Source organism: Drosophila subpulchrella, chromosome 3R, assembly GCF_014743375.2.
Source record: "Drosophila subpulchrella strain 33 F10 #4 breed RU33 chromosome 3R, RU_Dsub_v1.1 Primary Assembly, whole genome shotgun sequence".
NCBI lineage: Eukaryota > Metazoa > Arthropoda > Insecta > Diptera > Drosophilidae > Drosophila > Drosophila subpulchrella.
In genome coordinates, this window is record NC_050609.1 from 17,260,747 (window position 1) to 17,271,028 (window position 10,282).

A 10,282-nucleotide genomic window follows, 5' to 3' on the forward strand; every position below is an offset into this window, starting at 1 on the left:
ATCAAAACAAAACTATTTTTAGGATCCGTTGAAAAACCGTTGACACACATTCGCTATAAGGCCGCCAACGCATCTCAGACAATCGAAAAAGGTTTCAGCAACATTGTTGGGGCACACTGCCAGAAAACGGGGAACCCCGGGGGAGGGTTTTGTGTGATGGGTTTGTTTTGGTCGTGCCCTTCTGGTTGCCTAAATCCGAACCCTCGGGCCCCGCCACTCCCCACCATCGCCACCCATTCCTGGCACCTTCCCCGCCCCGATGGAAGGCAATTTTGTCGCACGTGTCGGAAATTTTGTTACGGCCGATTGCTTTCGCTTCCTCTGCTTGAGCCCCCACTTCTCGGGTCTTTCAATGAGTTGTATTCGCGCCGACGGGTTGATATATACAGTGGTCGGCATAAGTATTTTGACAAAATAAAAGTTAAGTATACTCATAACTTGAATTTACTTCTTGTAAACTATAGGCATCAATGGAAAGGTAATTTCAATGCCGTTTGAATGATACAATACATTTCTTTACCCATTCAGTACTTATTGAAAAGGACGAATTTGTGTAAATCAACTTTGAAATTTAAAAAAAAAACTTTTTTCCTCGTCTTGAAAACTTAAATTTTTTGATGCAAAAAGTTTCTTCAAACAAAAACAATAGTAACTGCAAAAAGAATTTTTCAAAAATCATTTTTCTTATATTTTTTATGAATTTTTGAAAATGCTTAAAAACAGGCATTTGAGCCATATTTTTGTCTTTTTCATACAAATTTTTTCCGACATTGTCACTTTCAAAAAATCATAAAAAATATAAGCAAAATGATATTTGAAAAATTCTTTTTGCAGTTACTATTATTTTTGTTTGAAGAAACTTTTTGCATCAAAAAATTTAAGTTTTCAAGACGAGGAAAAAAGTTTTTTTTTTAAATTTCAAAGTTGATTTACACAAATTCGTCCTTTTCAATAAGTACTGAATGGGTAAAGAAATGTATTGTATCATTCAAACGGCATTGAAATTACCTTTCCATTGATGCCTATAGTTTACAAGAAGTAAATTCAAGTTATGAGTATACTTAACTTTTATTTTGTCAAAATACTTATGCCGACCACTGTATATGTAGATACAGGGGAAATTCTTCAACTATAACTCATAGAAAATGTATAATGTATACTTTGAGTTGTAAGAACCACTTAAAAATTTATATACGCAATACTACCTCAGATAACATAGTATGTTGTTAGATAGTTGTGCTTAATTTATTTATTTTAAAAATCTTTTAGAATTAAGTCTTTAAAGTAGGATGTTGGCTTTAAATCAGTGAATTAATTTTCTTTTAAGAAAAGTATATCTAGTTGCGTATGGTTGAGGTTTCCATAAAAAATAAGATCCTATAGGAACAAAGCAAGCCTATGTTAAAGACTGAAAAGCATTTTATTTATGGTTAAATTCCTAATGTTTTATAATTTAAATTTAAAATATTATATGAGCATGTTATTACAATGACAAATTTTATTTAAAATCAGAAAATATTTTAGTTCTGTGTTAAAAAACGAATATTTTTTGTAAGAGTTCCTTTAAAAAAAAACGTATTAGAATATATGTTTCATAAAAAAATAAATTGTTATTGCAGCTAAAAAGCAACACAAAAATTAAAAAATCTTAATTCTTTCATTTGTTTTTTTTTGTTTTAAGACTGCTTTACTTTTTATAATATTTCTTTTTACAGTTAGTGGGACTAGGGGTAGTTGTCGTTAAACTCAAGAGCATTATGATATTTTGACGCAAAGTATTGCATCAGCAAGTATTTGGCTTCTCGAGGGCCTACTGAATAATTGTGTAGATATTACCCTTGTTCGCTCGAGGACCCACTGTCTCAGAAGATATACTTTCGCCCGGCCTTTCTCGCCGTTTGTCGTAATGAAAAGGCAATTCAATGGCCTTTGGCTTTTGCTTTTGCTTTCCGCTGCCTGCGACACCAACGGTAAACGGGGATGGCGATGGCTGATTTCCTGTTTGGCTTTAATCGTCTGCTGCCGACGAAAATGGCAGCAAATGCGAGCAGCGAACAATAAAAGAGAAATTAGCATAACACATGAGGCGGCGCTCGATGGAAGTTCTTACCCCTTCGGGTTCCAACGATGTTCTTTATGTGTGAATTTAATGGGCTCGTGGGTGTCTGGGCCAGAGTCGCTTTTCTATTTCAATTGCCGACACGTGTACGCCGCGTAAAACAAAAGAAACCAGACCATAAAGGCAACACGCACATGTCTGGCCATTTGCATTTTCACCCGCCCCCAATTTTTCCCACCCACCACGCCCCTTTCTCGTGGGCCAAAGTGTCATTTAATTGCCCCAGAGCGAAGGGGCGTGGCGTCGCTTTTGCGTCAATGCAAGAGTTCCTCCATAAACGCAATCGTAACACGGGGCTGTCCACCCTATCGAGCCGCCCATAAAACGGGAGTGCGTAATCAAATCTAATGCCAAATTTAGCCCCAGAACACGCGTCGGTCACACGGCACTTCCTCAGATTAGCCAGAGACGAAAATAACCTGTACCAAAATAATCTAAGCATTCAAAACAAGGCCCATTCAGAGGCGAGATTATGAAGGTTCTTAACTATAGTAAAATTTGGGATGTCCTTATCAGCTAAGGCTTTCACTTCTAATTTTGGAAATTGTTTTTAAGATTGGTTCCTACAATTTAGATGCCATGATTAAGAAATGTTAAATGTCTAAATATATATTATTTATGTTCCTTGAGCTATTTCGTATAAATAAACTGTGTCAAAATGTTATGACATTTCATTTTGAATTTATAACCGGAAATATAAAAAATATTTTGTGAGTCCTATTAAAGAAAAAAACTAAGAGTATGATTCCCAGAGATCCCCAGATCAAAATTCTATCAAAACAAATTCTTTTAAAATATCAAAATTGTTGAAGTCCCATTTAGTAATCGTTTTTATACGCATTGAAGCATCCCTGTACTAATTTCTTGGCACCTACTTACTCTACATACAACACCAATATCGTTTTCAAAATAAACCATAACCACAGACTGAAATTCGATTCTGCGGTTGATAATCGTTACGCTAACACATTTATTTGTCACCACTTTTTGTTTAGTGTAAGGCGATCGTGCTGGCCAAAAATAATACGTATTTGTTTTGTTTTCGTATCGGAATTTCTGAGGAACACCATTACTCGGCAGAAAAGCGGTTATCAGTTGATACGGCGGTCAGCAGGGAGATGTTTTATTTTTAGGAATATCGGAGAATCGAATTTGCAAATGCCTTGACCGCGAGTGTGTGAGTGTACAAGCGTGTCCAGTGCGAGTGTGTGGGTAACAATAACAATAACAGTAACATGCGCCGACCGCTCGGTACTTGTGGTACTCGTTTTTTATTTTCTTGCCGGTTTTTTTTCCCGGCGTGTGTCAGATTTTATATACTCTATAAGAGGGTACTCTAAATATCTTAAAGGTTTAAAAATAATATTCTTAGGATCAATATTTTCATATTAAATAATTGGTAGAAATAAATTCTTGGCTTAATAATTTTTAATCAAAATAATTTGCAGAAGCATCTTAATACAATATATTTTTTCATAAAATATTTTATTTTTATAACCTAGAAAGGGTATTTTTCTGTTGCTATTTCGGACCCAAGTTTTCTCTTGTGACTTTTGTAATTATTCTTTTTCCTCCGTAGTTGACTTGTGTTGTTTCCGCTCACACATGCCCAATGTCAAGGCCTCTTCGATATGACCGCGAAAACCAGCCAAAAATATGTATCCGAGTTAATTTGCATACAAATATTTGCATTATATGTAGCCGTTCTGAATGCAGGGTGGGAAATGGGGAATAATATATGTAAAAGCCTCCACGCGCCTTGTTATGGGTGGCAATATGCTGAGACACAATGCGTGAGGGCCAAAGCCGATGGCCCCCAGTGGATCAACCTACAAAAATACATATAATACTCGCTGATACCGACAATTTGATAGCGTTTCGCCAATGGGAAACAAAGTACGCACCTGCTCCAGAACACCTGACAACAAAACAGGTTTTTCAGAATTATCTCAATATATTTTCATTCATATTTTTCGCCCTGTCGAACTCAAATTTGCCAAGCTATAATCACAAAAGAATTTTCTGTAATTAAAAATACAATGCTTAACCGGGAGCCGGGAATTATATTCTTTATATGTATTTATTTATTTTATAGTAAAATGCTTATATTAAAAAAAAAACGAAAATAATTCTTAGCTGAGGTAAGACTGTGATGACTAACTTTGAATCCAAATTTGTTGAACACTGCCTTATAACTTTATTATGAATTTATTTATACAAGATCGCATAAAGCCGCAAATGCGTCAGAGAAAGCTATAAATAGAAAAATTAAAACCGCTTTTTAACAAAGTTGCTGCGGAACGACTTGTTAGTCTCACCTTTTATAAGAAATATAAAAATTTAGAATAGGTAATGTAAAATCGAAATAAAAAATAATAATAATAATAATAAAAAAAATGAAAAGTAAATTACGTAAGTGATTCCAAATTCTATGTTAAATATATATAATAAGCTGTAATCTTTAAATATATTTTGGTATTTTATTTTAAAATTCGCGGGCCCAAGCAGTCTTTGAAGCAGTTCGTTTTATAGCTTTCGATGGTAACCTGCTTATACTCGTAATTTCGTCGAGAGCTTTGAGACATAAAGCTTTTCAGACACCACTTCTTTTGTTGGTAAGCAGTTCTGGGCGGGAAATTTAAAATTTTAAAAGAAACCCTATAGCAGCAATAAATAATTTCAAATGCCTTCAAATCAAAGAGTGTCTTTTAATACAAATTATACTTAGTTTGCAATTTTTCTTCTGCTAAGAACTGTTCTTAAAATCCCAGAAAAATTAGCATGATTTAAATATGATAGTTAAAAGTGTTTGTTTGCCCTTAACCATACAATTTATAAAACATAAATTAAGGAACAGCAGTCTAGACTAAACCGTTTGTCGAATATATTATATTCGTAGGCAAGCGCAATCACCTTGTTAAATTCTAATTATCAGATCAATACCGCCACATGATTGCCGCTTGCCGCCGGGCCGTATAAAAGTCAATTGCTAAATTAAAACATTTCAATAAGTAATGCTAACAACATGAAATCTGAGACCAGCTGAAGTCATTAGACTGGCTCTTTGCGCTGGCTAAAAGCGAGTATCCAGCCGTGTTCGAACACCCAACAAACATCAATTTTGCCGCCAGCGAAGTTCGAAGGAGGGCGGGATCAAAAAATAAGAAGGAGGCACAGGAGATCTCCCAGGCAACAACAATGTGAAAAACTAATCAAAGCAGAACTCATTAAGCATAGTAAAAAATTATGCTATTGTAATAAAATGGTTAAGGCGAAGCCGAAATCGCGCTGGCAATCGAATTAAACGGCCGATGGCCAAAAGGCAAACAAATTGCCCGGGAAATCCCGGCCCTGCGCATCGGGTTGCAAGTTAGTTTTCATCGATAGCGAATTTATTATGCAAAGCAGAAGCGGTGAAAGATCAAAGCGCAGCGATAGCAGATAACACGCTTTGCAGTCCGCAGAGGCTGCCCCTGGCTACACTGGGATAAATTACTAGGTGATTAAAGGCATTGAAAAATGTATTGATTGAGGGTTTTATGATAGGATATATTTTTAGGGTGGTTACAATATTATTTAATTTTAAAAAATATTATAAGCATATTTTACAGAATAAAAATGTTAAAGCAAAATTGTCAAATTGAATTTTATATATAAATATTTTAGGCTATAAAGTAAGGTTTCATAACATATTTTAAAATGGAAATTAAATTTACAATATTTTATTAGTACACAGAGAAAATTATGGCGTTCTCAAAATGAGCATTTGTATTCTCAATTTGAGGATGTACTTAATTTAAGTACAAAATTTGGAGAAATACCCCATATTAAGAAAAGTAAAACTTATTTTATTTTCAATTTGAGAAAAGGTGCTCTTCAATTTCATATACGAAGCAAAAACTATCAATCAAAGTCTATTTATTTTAAAACAAAGTTTGAGTTATAAGGAATTAAAATCAAGTCCTAAGACCATTATCTAAAAATATAAAATATTTTATAAATAATTTTGTAGGTGGGATTCTTTGTGCTTAAGTGCTATAAAAATATTCTCAAGAACAAGAGAAAGTCTTATATATTTAAGAATTTAGTTAATATACAAATCTACTTATTTTTCTGAGTGCACTAACCGCTTCTCGAGGATGCGGATGAGCCCCTCGACCGCAGTGCGACTAGGCAGGCGGCCCTTTTGCCGCACAAATAGATTAGTTTCACATGGCCGTGGAGCTGGGGTTTCAGGGCGCCATAATGCACACAGAGGGCCGCCAGGCGCTGGCCGCCGCAGAAGTTATGAAAAATTAATAATAATGTCGAATCGATTGATTTCAGAGTGGGCCGGGGCCAGCACCACCAGAACCACCAGGGCAAGAGGCTAGCACCACCTAGACGGCTGGTCGTCGTCACCACCATCGTCGTTTTGGTCGATCGTCATCGTTGAAAGCCAGGCTCAGAGGATTGAGGATTTGAGGATTGTCTTGGCCAAGTCCCAACATCCAGGCGACCCCGGGGCGTCTGCTAGGGTATCTCGTTCTCGCTCTCTTTGGGTGTGTGTGGAACTGTAACTAAATAAGAGGAATGGTATGGCAGAAGGTCAAGTTGAACACAAGATACTCTATACTTGCAGGACTAGCAGTTTAAAAATTATATCTAGGAAAATGTCTTTTAATTAAAAATTAAATCTAGTTGCACAAAGTCCTCAGTAACAAAACTAAGAAGTTATAACCAAATGTTGCTTGGAAACATAAAAAATCCAATTACCAAAATTAAATAGCTTGAAAAGTTATAAAATATAACTTGTTTGAAGTACATTTAATGTAAATTTATTTATTATGCCCTTAGTCTACTTAGAATAAATTAGAATAGAAACTATAAATAAAATGTGTGCCCCTCAAAAATAAAACAAAATCAACTTTAAGACAATAGTATCTGGTGTTGGCCAATTTTTCCCATAAAGCCAGGAATCACCCCCAAAAGCCAAATATACCCTAACCCATCCGCATCGCCATAAAAAGTGAAATATTTTCTGTTCGCTCACTTAGCGCCTCGAGCCAAAGTCGTACATTTTCATCACCCGGCCGGGAACAGGATCAGTCTCTCAGTCGTCGTCTCCTAGGCAAAGCCACAAAAAGGCCAAGTTTATACCAAGTTCTTGGCAAAGTTCTGGCCAAGTTGTCGTCGCCGCCGTCGTCGTCTGGCTGCAAACGTTTTATGGTCTGCGCCCTGTTCAAGTGATGCATTTTTCATGACCAGTTTGTACGATTTCCTTTCCGCAAACGCATCGAGCATTTTCATGTAATTCAATTCTGAATTTTCCCGCTTCGCGCTCCTTTTTCTTTTATTTTCTTGTGGGCGCATCGGCCCAATGTGTTTACAATTCTATTGGCGCTGGCCTGGGATATTGGTTTCGAAATCCGAATCGGCTGTGGGGGTTTTCAGAGGACCCAAGACACCGCTGCGTTAACATGAGTTGAGTCTAATGAAATACGACATTTGACTCGTGCTGGGGTCTCGCTTACGTTTTATAGGCGTGGGACTGCTCTGGGCCAAAATAATAAGGAAAAACATGGGAAGGCTCTAATGGAATTCAGGCAAAGTGGAGCAGCAGTCGAGAAGAGATAAAATGTAGCGGACAATCCTGTTTTTATTAACATTATGTATTTTCAAAAGTATTTTACCGACAATATTCAATATCCACAAAAAATTACTAGAATATAGTTATCATAATTTAATCTAAGTTAGAAGTATATAATTCTATTATACCGAATCAAAATAATTTAAATAGGCACTAAATACATTTAAACTTATAAAATAAATATACGTAAATGTTATTATGCATATAATATTTATGTGATGTTGTATTAGAACCGTTTCCTTTTTCCAAGGGTTCTAGGAAAGAGTACTTTTCCTACATTACCGCTACTTCCAGCAATTATATGGTCACATCTAGTACCGATCGGTTAAATCAAAAGCCCCGAAAGCAGCGCGTGCCTGACTGACTGACTGCCTGACTTCCGCCGAGTGTCGAGTGTCTGACCCAAAACATTTCCATGCGGGATAGAACATTCTGTTACCTTTTCCCCTAGTTAATATTCAAGCTGTCTTCCGATAGTCCCGACGTGTTTGAGTCACCAAAAGTGCAACTGAATGACTCGTCCCTGAGCCACGCGACCCAAAGAGTTCAAAGAGCGTACCGAAGGTCTAAACTAGGAATTGATATATGGTTAACCCAATGGCAAATGACTCATCATTGATGGTTAGTAGGGCTGTTAAAATATCTTTTGTATTTTATGGGAATATGTACAATCTTGCTTTAAATTCCCACAGAGATTTTTGAAATATTTGTTTGTATTAAAGTTATGATCATCATTAAAATACAAATAAGATTAATTTATATTGCCTTTACAAGTTTATTTCCATTCTGAAAAATGTAGTAAACTTTTTTAATTTAATTTTTGTTATTAGTTATTTAACTAATCAAGAAAATAACATCTCTTACACAAAAAATTATGACCGATATTTATTTAATTTAAATATTTAAAAGTTAATGTCATTAGATGAATACCATTTAATGTATTTAATAACAAGAAAGGAAGTTAGCTTCGGCAAGCCGAAGCTTATATACCCTTGCAGCTATAATTATTAAATTTAAAAACACAAAAAATGATATTCCCAATAGTATAAGATAATATGTCAAAAAACACCGAAGCTATAATTTGTTTCATATTATTTTCCTACCAATTTTCCGATCGTTCCTATGGCAGCTATATGATATAGTCTTCCGATTTTGATAAAATTAAATTCGAAATTCAGAACTAATTAAAAAATGTTATTTCCAAGCGTAAGAGGTTATATGTTAAAAAACACCGAAGCTATAATTTGTTTCATATTATTTTCCTACCAATTTTCCGATCGTTCCTATGGCAGCTATATGATATAGTCGTCCGATTTCGATAAAATTTAATTCAAAATTCAAAATTATTTAAAAATTGTTATTTCCAAGCTTAGGAGTTTATATTCTAAAAAACACCAAAGATATAATTTTGTTTCATTTTTTTGTCCGATTATTCCTATGGGAGCTATAAGATATAGTTGTCCGATCCGGCTGGTTCCGACTTATATACTACCTGCAAAAAATATAAGACTTTTGGGAAAGTTTCAGCCCGATAGCTTTAAAACTGAGAGACTAGTTTGCGTAGAAACGGACGGACCGACGGACAGACGGACATGGCTAGATCGACTCGTCTAGTCATGCTGATCAAGAATATATATACTTTATGGGGTCGGAAACGTCTCCTTCACTGCGTTGCAAACTTCTGACTGAAATCAATATACCCTCTGCAAGGGTATAAAAATATCCGTATCCGTAAGTCATTTAAGAATTCCGAATTTTCCAACATTAAATTCAGGTTCTTTTTCCAACGCCATAATATTTACCATTTAAAGTAATGATCAAATTAAGGCAATAAAATATGCAAAAACGTCAATATACTGTTCCCAATTCGGGAGCGTTGGCAATTAATATAATAATTTGTATTCAATTGTTGGACCCTTGCTGTCTTACACCTCTACAAATCGATTGGACTGAAACTCTTTTGGCTAATCGAATATTCATTGCATATAACGCACGACTTGTTTATGCTTCGGTTGGTTAAATGGTAATTTCCTCTCATGTTCCATAGCTGAAATTCTAAGCCACCAGGTAAGAAAAGCAAAAAAGAAAGACACGAGTCCTGTCCCCAAGTCATTGACAGCAATTTGATGTTAAGTATGTCTGCCACTGTTTTCAAAAGTCGTGATTTATTCGACTATTTGGGCCAGACCAATACATTAAAGAAGTATATAAAATAAATCAAGAAGTTAAGTAGATTTTATATCATCTTACGTGAAATTACGCATAACATTATCCTTTTGAAAGTAGCTATTTTCTATATCTCAAACTGAAGATCTTCCCTTTCGAATACATTTATAATTTTAATTATTTAATTTTTAGGAATAATATATATTTATGTTAAATATTTATTCTGTGATGGTTTTATTATTTAAAACCAACTGATAGCTACTTAAAAAGATAATCTTTCCAATCCCCATCAGTTGCTTTCACCCATCGTGATAAAAATGTTCCACATTTTCCACAATTATAATCAATCTCCATTTCCACATTGGAAC